The following is a 12,844-nucleotide window of genomic DNA, read 5'->3' on the forward strand; positions in this document are numbered from 1 at the left end:
ATATCCTCTTGCGTTTAAACAGTGGACGCGACGTGAGCTCGACATGTTTTTAAAAAAACGCGCAATTTTACAGGCATACGGTGACGGCACAGCGCATGTTCTCGAGACTCCGCCGCTATGACAACAAAGCCGCTAAAACGCAATCACGCACAAATGAGCTCCTCTACTACTTATTGTGAAATTGATTTCTTTATATTTGCTATCAGTATTCTCCACACTGCAAAATCCTTGTGTGTTTATTGAACTATGTGTGTGGACCTATGTAAAATACGGAACAAATCGCGTCCCGTATTGGTTTGATACGGAACGCGTCACTTTGCTTGTAAATACGGGACGATTCCGTATTTTACTGGACGGGTGGCAACCCTAGCCACACTAAACGATTCTCTTTTAGATTTTCAAAATGTAAGAGACCACAAACTTTAACCATTTCGTTCCTCTACTGTGTGGAGGACCGCAATATGGCCAGGAAAGCACACCACACATGAACAGATTCCATTCACAAATATCAGAGTCCCGTCTGTGAACACAGGAAATCTAACCAAACATGGAGGACGACCGGCAAGAAAAAATTTTGCTTATAGTGTATGGAATGCTTTTTACAGAAAATTTGCGGGTTGGGGGTATGAAGTAACTTTACATGTTACAGATTGAGCTGGAGGTGAGTCTTCCGTCAGATTGCTTTCTGCTTGGGTATTGTTTCGTTTCACGTGATAATCTCCAGAGCGTGTGCGTGTTTGTCCTTGGGGTTCCCCCCACACGTCAGGATTTCTGTTGAGTATTTACGATTCGAGATCGGGGCGGCTCCGACGTTCTTCCGTTCAGGTTCAATCACTCTTAACCATTAAGATAATCGGGACGTTACCTAGGATTGTCAGAAGGGGAGAAATCGGCCCAAAATAACCCTGATTATCTTTTAGTGTGTACCCAGCATTAGAAAAAAAAACTTTTATTGATATGCATCTTGAGACAAAACAATGGCACTGACATATTTTAAGATATGTCAGCTCAAACATGCGTTTTAGTCTGGGACTAGGCTTAAACCGTGTTTGTGATCTTTTTACTCATTAGCTTAAAGGCCTTAAATAGTTTGAACCCTGATAATCGCTGTTCGCAACTATATTTCATTTTTTTTTTTTTAGAATTAACCACACTAAATTAACATAGACAAAATAATAAAGCTGTTTAAAGGCATAGTTCACCCAGAAATGGCAATTGTTTATGTAGCCTCATGTCATTCCAAATCCATGAGAATTCTGTTCCTCTTTGGAACACAAATGAAAATATTTTTAATATTCTCTCATCATTTTTTTGTATGTATTGGAAGTTCAAGTAACCAAAACGTTAAGGACATCAAAACGGAAAAAAAAGACTGTGAAAGTAATCTATATGATGTGTGGAAACCAAGCCTGCAGTACTCCTCTCAGAAACTGAAGCCTCCACACCTCGATCGCCCCCCGGTGGTTGGTCCCAGTTTAGCCCCTCAATGTATTACAATGGACGCGAGACAAACAAAACAATCAAATTACACTTCAAATAATTGTTTCCTAAAGATGGTTTCTGTCATTTTTATCCAGTTTTTATCACGATGATTTCATTTCAAGTGTTCGTTTTTTTTAAATAAGTTTAGTTTTAGTTAGTAATTTGATGCTATAAAAACGGGGGATGTGGCGTCATGATTGACAGCTGAGATTGACGGCTTCTCTGAGTGAAGTTGTCACTAAGGCACTAACAGACTTTTTTTCTGGATTTTCGGGAGGAGATTGGAGCTTTAGCTTTCATTTCTACATTTCCATAACTGTTTATTTCACACCAACATAATGAATTGTTCTGCATCTGTGAGAGTGTGGGCGGGCTTTTGATAACCGCGCCTTTACTTCCTGCTCTCTACAGTACTGCGCAACTATGTGTGCGGCCTCCGAAAGCTTCAACTCTCGTCAGCGGAAGCCAATGAAGCCGCGTCGTCCATATTTTTTTACGGTCTATGGTGGAAAACCAATGAGGTTTGTTGTCTTTCGTCAAGCAAGTGCGGATGAGCTTCCATGTGATGTGTTTTATGTACTGTATGTGCATTGATCAATGTTTATATGTGAATAAAAGCCTAAATTAAATCTGTTCATCATATAAAACAACCTATTCATTTAAGCTATTCATAGGCTTTGTACTTTGTCTCATATTAAAAGAGGTGTTGGTGGCAATTCGTCTGTAAACTATGTGCAAGCCTGCGACAGAATGATCTAAATGAAAGGGACATAAAATCAATGAGGACAAAATTAAGTGGATCAGTTCAGGCGGTACAGGCCCAAATTAGCAAAGCTGCGATATTCACTCTGAAAACACATTGAAACAATTAAAAGGAAGGAAGGTGCTGATTAAAGGTAAAGAATATTGACAAGGCCACTCCAAAGACCCATCTACTCAGCAACCTCCAGTAAAAAGACAACTAGAAGAGTACTCAAAAGAGTAGAATTGGGATTCAATTGTAGGCTATGCTTCTTTTTTTAGTGTACTGACGACAATGGAGGATAAACTTCTGCAAAGTTGTTTGCCTGCTTAGAAACTGTTTGAGCAACGTTTTACCTCAGGAATGATGCCTCAGCCTAGGCTGTGAGTGTTTAACTTGTGTGAGGAAGACAATAAGCTGACAATAAGCCAAACAGATTTTATAAAAGTGGAAATTGAGAAGAGGCTTAACTTGATGACAGGAAGCTGTGAATGGAAACACAAAACAACTGCATATTCAGCTGTGTAAAGAGCCATTTCTTATTTGAAGTTTTGCTTTATATATGTGTTTTGCTCACTGAAAATAAAAAAAAACGTATAACCTGTGCACTCTGCGTTGTGATGATAGTAAACATAAATTGTATTTTGACAGGTTAATTTCCTTAGTCTCATGAAACTGTGTGAAAGCATCCAAAAAAGGTGCATAATATAGATTAGGGCTTCCCAAACGTTTTTGTCAGCCAAACCCCTTAGACGTCAAATATTTACTTGAAGAACCCCCTGAGATTTCAATAATTCAGTGACACTTCTGCATGTTCACGGTTCTCTTATGACAGTTGACATGCAAGTAGAGAGATATAAAATATATATATATTTGTGTGTGTGTGTTTTATTTTGTTTTATTTACACTCACCGGCCACTTTATTAGGTACCCCAATTTGCCTTCAGAACCGCCTTAATTCTCCATGGCATAGATTCAACAATACTGAAATACACCAACAACCATGCCATGTTCAAAGTCCCTTGTATCACATTTCTTCCCCATTATGATTCTTGGTTTGAGCTACAGTAGATCGTCTCTTGACCCCTTGCCTAAATGCATTGAATTTCTGCCATGTGACTGGCTGATTAGATATTTGCATTGATGAGCAGTTGAACTGGTGTATCTAATAAATTGGCCATTAAACAGTATAATTTTGCCAAAAAAGTTGCCATTGTATTGTGATTATTTTATCATACGTTGCAATTGGTATTTGAAATGCAATTACATTTAATTTAATCAAAAATATATCTCATATTGCTACTGCTGAGTTAATCATAAAGAACAAAGACTCTACTGCTAAACGAAATAGTTACTTTTATGGGTGCTTTCACTTGGGTTACATTTTTAAAAGAACCAACTAACACTACAAGTTAGAATATAAATATTAAATTATTCACTTTTAAATGTTCTTTTATTTTTATTTTATTTACTCTTTTTGGCAGAATATTGGTGAAATGCTGTAAACTTCTGTTCATAAAATTTCAAAATTAATTTGGCGCAACACTGTGTTCCCAAATGCGGCTCGCAGTGATTGCATAGTTTGTGAGTAGCAGCATTTACTGTGAACTAAGAAACTCTGAAAACATTGTTATCAGCTCATGAACCCCTGGGATCCCTGAAATTCCATGGGCCCAGTTTCCCTACTATCACTTTTGTTGAGGGGAAACACGTTATTTATGCATTTAACTGCATGCCTCTTTACTAATAATCCTACAAGCTGAGACTGCATTCACACACATGTTTGTATTGATCACACACAAAACAGACCTTAAACATGGCTCTAAATTTTAATAGATATATTTATCATCCCAAACAGTCTTTGTTTGCCTCATCTCCCGTGAGACACACCACATGGAGGTCAGCGAAAATATGCAGAGGTTAGAAAAATGTAACCTCTATCCTCTTTCACAGAGCAAACACAGACAGAACAACTCCATATCACCAGCAAAATTATACTGACCTTTAGTCCTCTTGCTGTTATCCCTCTTCTCTCCATATCTCCTGCCATTTCCTGGAAAGGCTGAACGTCGTACAATTACTGTCACTCAGAGCATAATATAGCAAGAGTTGCTGGCTTACTCTGCTCTGGATGTGGCATGATAGTGGAAGCAGTGTGCATATCTTAATAACTATTGGGATTTCCATACACAGACCGGGGAGACAATTAGTTGACTACCAAGCAAGCAAGACAGTTTCACTAAAATTAAGTGCCAGAGAGGTTTGTAACAAGCTATCCGTTTGTATTCTAAATAAAATGGTCGGTACCATATTATCTTGGTTAAACTTGCAGACTTGTGGTTTGTAAGTGTCCTTAAAAAATAAAAGTTCTGTGAAAGTACCATGGGACAGTGATGGTATCAGACAGTTATACCATGGTACTTTCTTATAGTAATGAATGATCATCAGATTCACATCCATGGTATTTACCTGGTACTCTGAGGTACTTAAAAATACTTGGTACTCCCATGAATAATTGTGTTGGGTGAATGAGATTTTTTGTATTATTATTTCAAAATTATATCATATTATTGATTGTATGTTGATATGCTAACTAGCCAAGCCCTGACTTGCTGAGATGTATGATGGGAAATGCTGTAGCTAACAGGGCTGCGTTTAACTCTGCTTTTAGACATACACTCGCAAACTTCACTAAGCATCCACACCGCCATTTTGAAATGCTTTGTCAAGTGGGCGATGGGCTACCTTAAACGGATAATTCACCCAAAAATGAAAATTCTGTCATTAAAGGGGTCATGAATTGAGAAATCAACTTTCCCTTGAGCTTTTGATATATATAAAAGGTCATGGTAATATAAGAATATCCTGTATGTTTCAGAGCTGAAAACTTCCTTGTTAGTCAAAGAAAAGCTTTTATTGACAGCTGGCTCAGCAAACGATTGATCTGTGAATGTGCCTCCCTGTGACGTCAGAGTGCAGTGAAACAACACCTTAACTGAAGAAGACGAACGCCTGATTCTGTAGCCCCGCCCACCGATTTGTGCATGACATGTTATAGATAAATAACATAGGCCTATGTGGAGCTAAACCAGATCGAACTTCTAAGCAATAACCATGCTGCATAAGCTTAATTCGGATTCCAATATTATGAATGCATGGATGAACTTTATTTTTAATGAATATCCAGCTCACGTGGGTAAGACATTGTGCGTTTGTACCTTCACCATAGATTCATTTGTAAACAAGAGACTGCATTTGCAGACAGGATGAGATTACACAAATGGATGAAGCAACACACTTATGTGAGTAAAACATGTTTTTTATACAGTATGTGATAGTATTGCATTGTTACAGGTCGTTTGATATCTATTGATTATGTGTACGTGTCTAACTGAACCTAATTAACTTAGCACACTGTCACAGGCTGGAGAATCCTTTATTTGAGGTGTTGTTGGTTCATTGTGATGCGATTCGTGATCAGACTCGGACATGTATGGGCCAGAACTCGCAAAGCCCAACATCCCGTGACAATGTGTTTTCCAGACGGGCTACCAAAACGTATCACCAGCCTGCCGACGGGCTATCTTAAATAGTCAAATAACATTCCTTTCTTGATGTGCGTTGTTCAGAAATTAAAATCTTTTTTGATGAAATCGGAGAGATTTCTGTCACCTACGTAACTACCACTTTTCTGCTTCAAAAAGTTCATGAAGAGATTGTAAAACTAATCCATACAAATTGAGTAGTTTAGTCCAAGAGACTCAATCCCTTTATATGATGAACAAGTTTAATTTCGGCTTTTATTCACATTTAAACATTGATCAGTGGACATAAACGGAAGTTCAACAATAATGCTTGAAGAGTGAGAACAAACCTCATTGGTTCTTGCTGAAGGTCAAACTTGCTGCATAATACAAGAATGAACCTCATTGGTTCTTGCTGAAGCATAAACGTGCTACTTAACTCTATAATGAACCTCATTGGTTCTTTGTGAAGCTCAAACGTGCTGCGTAACATGAAAATTAACCTCATTGGTTCTTTCTGAATCTCAAATGGGCTGCATAACATAAAAATTAACCTCATTGGTTCTTTCTGAAGCTCAAACGTGCTGCGTAACACGAGAATGAACCTCATTGGTTCTTGCTAAAGCTCAAACGTGCTGCGTAACAAATAAACAAAAAACTCGTTGGTTTTTGCTGAAGCTCAAACGTGCTGCTTAACACTAGAATGAACCTCATTGGTTCTTGTTGAAGCTCAAACGTGCTGCGTAACATGATAATAAACCTCATTGGTTCTTGAGGAAGTTCAAACGTGTTGCGTAACACAAGAATGAACCTCATTGGTTCTTAAGGAAGCTCAAATGTGCTGTGTTACACTAGGATGAACCCCATTGGTTCTTGTGGAAGCTCAAATGTGCTGCGTAACACGAGAATTAACCTCATTGGTTCTTGAGGAAGTTCAAACGTGTTGCGTAACATAAGAATGAACCTCATTGGTTCTTAAGGAAGCTCAAATGTGCTGTGTTACACTAGGATGAACCCCATTGGTTCTTGTGGAAGCTCAAATGTGCTGCGTAACACGAGAATTAACCTCATTGGTTCTTGAGGAAGCTCAAACGTGCTGCGTAACACGAGAGTGAACCTCATCAGTTCTTGCTGAAGCTCAAACGTGCTGCGTAACACAAGAATGAACCTCATTGGTTCTTGAGGAAGCTCAAACGTGCTGCATAACACTAGAATCAACCTCATTGTTTCTTTCTGAAGCTCAAACATGCTGCGTAACACGAGAATTAACCTCATTGGTTCTTGAGGAAGCTCAAACGTGCTGCGTAACATGAGAGTGAACCTCATTGGTTCTTGCTGGAGCTCAAACGTGCTGCGTAACACAAGAGTGAACCTCATAGGTTCTTGCTGAAGCTCAAACGTGCTGCGTCACACGAGAATGAACCTCATTGGTTCTTAAGGAAGCTCAAACGTGCTGCGTAACATGAAAATTAACCTCACTGGTTCTTTCTGAAGCTCAAACATGCTGCGTAACATAATAATGAACCTCATTGATTCTTGAGGAAGCTCAAACGTGCTGCGTAACACAAGAATGAACCTCATTGGTTCTTATGGAAGCTCAAATGTGCTGCGTAACACAAGAATGAACCTCATTGCTTCTTAAGGAAGCTAAAACGTGCTGCGTAACACGAGAATTAACCTCATTGGTTCTTGCTGAAGCTCAAACGTGCTGCGTAACCCGAGAATGAACCTTATTGGTTCTTGTTGAAGCTCAAACGTGCTGCATAACACTATAATTAACCTCATTGGTTCTTGCTGAAGCTCAAACGTGCTGCATAACACTAGAATTAACCTCATTGGTTCTTGTTGAAGCTCAAAGTGTTGCATAACACTAGAATGAACCTCATTGGTTCTTGCTGAAGCCCAAACGTGCTGCGTAACATGAAAATTAACCTCATTGGTTCTTTCTAAAGCTCAAACATGCTGCGTAACATGATAATGAACCTCATTGATTCTTGAGGAGGCTCAAACATGCTGCATAACACAAGAATGAACCTCATTGGTTCTTTTGGAAGCTCAAACATGCTGCGTAACACAAGAATGAACCTCATTGCTTCTTAAAGGGTCATGAAACCCCCCTGCTGCTGCTGGATTTTTTCACACCTTCGATTTGAAAAGGCTTCCAAAAAGGGGTGTGGTTGACAGCGAAAAGGTGGGATGGGTATTGTGTGGAAAGAGGGAATGGTTTGCATAAATAGGGGGTCATTATGCGCTTTAAAATTAGCTAATTTGCAAACCGGCAATGCACACAGGTGACATGGATAGTGATACCGACAGCAGCAGTTACAGCGGTTCTGAGACATGTTCTTGGTTCACACGTGAAATGTTTACAACAGAGAGATGAGATGAGGGATCAAGTACAGCAAATTAGAGAGCTCTGAGAGCATAAGTGGCGTGCAGCAGGAAGAACAGACAGAGATCGCTCTGAATGTCATCCAGCTCTTCAGATCAGCATAATTCAGTGAGAAATTAAAATAAATGTTATTCTGTATGACGAAATATTTTGCAAACATGTGATAATAAATCTATATTTGTCCAAATAGGCACACTGTTTGGCAAGATGAACAACACGCTGACGTGGTTATGCTCTCATGAGAGAACATGAACCACCCACGAATGCTTGCCTCTACATGCTCACTGTAATCCTCAGGTCACCCAGGCTTATCAGCGAAAGTAGCCCCTTTTCTGGTGCACCAGAAAAGAAACTAGATCGGGGTATCGCGTAACACGAGAATGAACCTCATTGGTTCTTGCTGAAGCTCAAACGTGCTGCGTAACACGAGAATGAACCTCATTGGTTCTTGTTGAAGCTCAAACGTGCTGCATAGCACAAGAATGAACTTCATTGGTTTTTATTGAAGCTCAAACGTGCTGCGTAACACGAGAATGAACCTCATTGGTTCTTGTTGAAGCTCAAACGTGCTGCGTAACACAAGAATGAAGCTCATTGGTTATTGGTGAAGCTCAAACGTGCTGTGTAAAACGAGAATGAACCTCATTGGTAATTGGTGAAGTTCAAACGTGCCAAAGAACCATGATAATGCTTTAGAAGATTGTTCTTATAGGCTCATTACCATTACATTTTAATCTGACATGATGCGGATGTTTTTACGTTTTGGTTTCACCCAACAGAGCTGAGAACTGGGTTAAGTTAGCCCTTGTATGCTAACCAATGTCAAACTTTTTAACTCCTGGCGCCCCATCTATTTTGCTCTAATCTAAGAATGGCAAAAGGAAGCCACTTTATTCTCTCTTTCTCTATCTATGTCTTTTCACTCACTCTCTTTCGTTCACCCTAATGTTGATGGACAACACAAACACCTATTTCCCCCTGCAGCAGCGAGATGGCTATTAGCATTCCTTCCTGTGAGTGTCATTAATTTTGCTTGCTTTGGCACAGACAAACTCCTCTCCTTCATCATGTGGAGGACAGTTCACTGATATATCAGCCCAAATTGAGTGATAAAGGAAGAACTTTGCTATCAGCACACACTGATGTCATTCATCGTTATAAAATGAACATATGAGGTCAGACGTTCAAATCGAATTCAGCAAAGTTAAAAAGAAAGTGACAGCAGACTACAAACAGTTGACTGCAAGCCATTCCACAGTTCATTTCTCATCTTACTGTAGTTTAACTTCTGGTTCTTGGCTGAAGGGTCACAAGGTCTGTTCTGATAGCAGGTAAAAGGGACAAAACAACGCTATTATGCAACTAATGAAATGTGAGCAATTATCGTATACAGTACTTTGAATTAAACATTTTTTTTTTATGTATTATTGTATTTAATCAAGGGCATTTATTTAACATATTCAGTGTCATTTTAATAACATTTTAATGCATTTACCAAATTAACATGACCAATTTCATTCAAATCTGTCTGATTTATGGTGCTGTATTCAACGTTTACCCAAGCCTAAACTCTACAATGTAAAATTAATGAAAATTCTGCCATCATTTAATCATGTCTGAAGCAAATGATCATAACCATAATCCATTCAATTGTGTGGTATTGGAAAAATGTATGATAGTATGTTGTAACTTTTCACCATTATCTTCAGTTTAGTTCATGGACTTTTTGTTTGTATTTCTTCAGCTCCTGTCTTCCTTTGTTTATAGAGGGTATGCATTGATGTCACTTTCCAGCCGAAAGATGCCCCCTCAGCCGGACTGAGTGGCACACGATCTGCTGCATGACTGGATTAAATAGGGGAAACTAAGAAAATGCGAGTAAAGCAAACAAGTATCAGGTTAAATCAAAGGTTGAACTTGATATAGTGTTCATTACAACTTATCAAAGATCCAGTAATCCATGGATATTGACGTTTAGCCAATGTCAGGGTTGGATAACGTAGAAAGGAGTGAGTACTCAAATGCAGGAAGAATATTTATTTTAATTAATCCCTTGCCTGTCACCCCCCATTTTGGCAAGTGGGGGATTTTAAAAGGGCTGCTGCTCGCAAGTCTTTCTGAATAAACACATAAGAAACATATATCTAGAAAACCAATGCTTAAGAGTTTACAATTCAAGTCTCAGAATTACTCAGATTGTTATTAATATGGATATATATAGGCTCAAACATAAAAAAATAAATAAAACATATTAATAATATATTTTTAAATGTATAAAAATATTATGTGAATATAGTATAACAACTACAACTAAAGTGAAGCCACACGTGTGGTCATGCTTCATTTCAAATCTGAGGATGAAATCTCTAAAATTATGCATTTTATGAAGCATATTGTAAGACTGTGACTTTTTAGTGAATGCTAAGAGATGCTATCATTATGTTATTGTGATAGCATCTTATCTATAAAACGCATACTTTCTTGTCTACTAACTAGTCTTTCAACTGCTAATTCATAGTCTATCTTTTTCATTCAATGAACTTTTCACACGTCTGTCATGAATTACTTAATCCTCATTATTGAGCTATTATAACCCATTCAGATTCTGGATGGCCCATCAACTCATTCATCCCATTTTTCATTAAAACCTACTATCTAAAGTCTTTTTAGCAAACAGACAAACAAGAAAAAGCATGCTTTTGGTACCCTTATATGAAATAAAATATAGCTCCTGGTGTGACAGGTGCATTAGAGCTACAGTTAGCATCAAGCTACATAACACAATATAAAAGATTAATTGTACACTTTAACTACTAACTCCCTTTAAACAGCCAGCGAGTTTGTATTTACACATTATATCGCGATATAATGTGGGTTTCAGTGATGTTCAATGATGTTAAAATGTTATATTTAGCATTTTAAATGGAGCTAATTGCTACACCTGTTTAGCATGTCATGGAAACATTCTTTATTCATATGAAAATACACCAAATCACATGCAAAACACACAAACCATATGCCATTGTAATCGTGCATTTATTAGCTTCTTGGTTCACATCTTGGCAATGTTTACAACGGAGAGATGAGATGAGGATTATGATCATGATGTGTCACGTAAGAAGATTGACAGTTGTACAGCGAATGAGAAAGCTCTGAGATCATCATAAGTGACTTGCATCAGGAAGAACACAGACAGAGATAGCTCTGAATGTCATTCAGCTCTTCAGATCATCATAATTTAGTGAGAAATGAATAGAAATGTTATTCTGTTATACCAAGTTCCCTTTCAGTCGGTCACTACGACGTACGTCGGTATTACCGACGAATTGGGATCACTTTAGAGAGCCCCTATCAGCTTCGAGATTTAGAGAACAGGCCAATGGGCCATTGGCGTGCGAGATTTGCATCTCGCGCTCCGCCCTGCGCCGCGGGTATAAACAGGAAGCGAGAGCATCGCACTGACGTCATTCACTTCGGAGCCGAACGGCGTTGATGAAGCAAGCCTGCTTTTCTAAAAGAAAGCCTATCTGCAAGAGAGATGCTCCAGAGAACGAGAAGGACGCTCTGTGTTGGCGAAAAGGCACAATCAGTGCGACCGCATGTTCACCGCTGCATCAGCATAACAAACTGCTGTTCTCACAGCAACTGTCGGTCTGGTGAGGGCGTTTGTTTCAATGAGCGCAAACACAGGACTGCACTTACCACCTGTGTGTTGCCGCGGTCTTCCCCTGGGTGCTTCAGCACTGTTTAAAGAGCGTTTCCTCACAAAAGAGCAACACGGGTGTGACACTGCGTCTTTTTCAAGACGTCATTCCACTCGTGCGTTTCTGGATGCGGTTGTTTCCTGTCCTGATGGCCACGATCCCTCTCGCATAAACATGTTGAGACTGTGTTCGTGGGTGATCCGTGTTCTCTCAGGGGAACGGGATCACGTCGACGCGCTGGTCATCTCACCTTCCGCGTGAGGGTTTGAGTGTTCAGCGCGCCGTGTGCCGTCTAGCTGCCGAGTGACAGCGCGGGTTGCCACGGCAGCTCAGCGCGCGTCACTTGCCGGCTACGCATGTTGAGATTGTGTTTGTGGGTGGTCTGTGCTCTCTAATGAGAGCATAGCCACGTCAGCGCGCTGTTCGTCTTGCCTTTTTCATAAGGGCTTGAGTGTTCAGCGCGCCGTGTGCCGTCTCACGGCCACGCCCACTGTCTCACATGTCTGCTGGTAGCTTACAGATGGGATTGCTGGTCCTAAAAAAAAAATAAAAAAAATAAAAAATAAAAAAAAAGGACCTAGCGTTTCGTTTGGGGCTCTAGCAGAGGACAGATGTCAATCGCTGCATCGAAGAGAGGGCTGTTATGTGTTGAAAATGAAGATGATGCTGAGATTCCCACTATAATAGTGGGCACTCGTGCTGAATCCGATTCATACTCGACAGCCATGCTTTCCCGGGTGGCTGAGGCATAGTGCAACGCATAAATCGCCTTGCCTGCCCCTTGCCTTTCCCGGATGTGCGTTGGAAGGCTTTTGCATTATGGAACTATTGGTGCCAAAATATGGAACACCAATAGGGCCATAATCTGTATAAAGTTTTCCTCTCTCTCACTACCCTCATCGGTGGGGTGGCAGTGCCACTGGCAGGCCACCCCCGCCCTGCTTAGGGCATGAGGGTGGTTCTCAGCCGAGGTTGAGCTGCGCACAGCGCTGGCCCTTGG

The sequence above is a fragment of the Gobio gobio genome (assembly GCF_949357685.1).
Source record: "Gobio gobio genome assembly, chromosome: 16".
Taxonomy (NCBI): Eukaryota; Metazoa; Chordata; class Actinopteri; order Cypriniformes; family Gobionidae; genus Gobio; species Gobio gobio.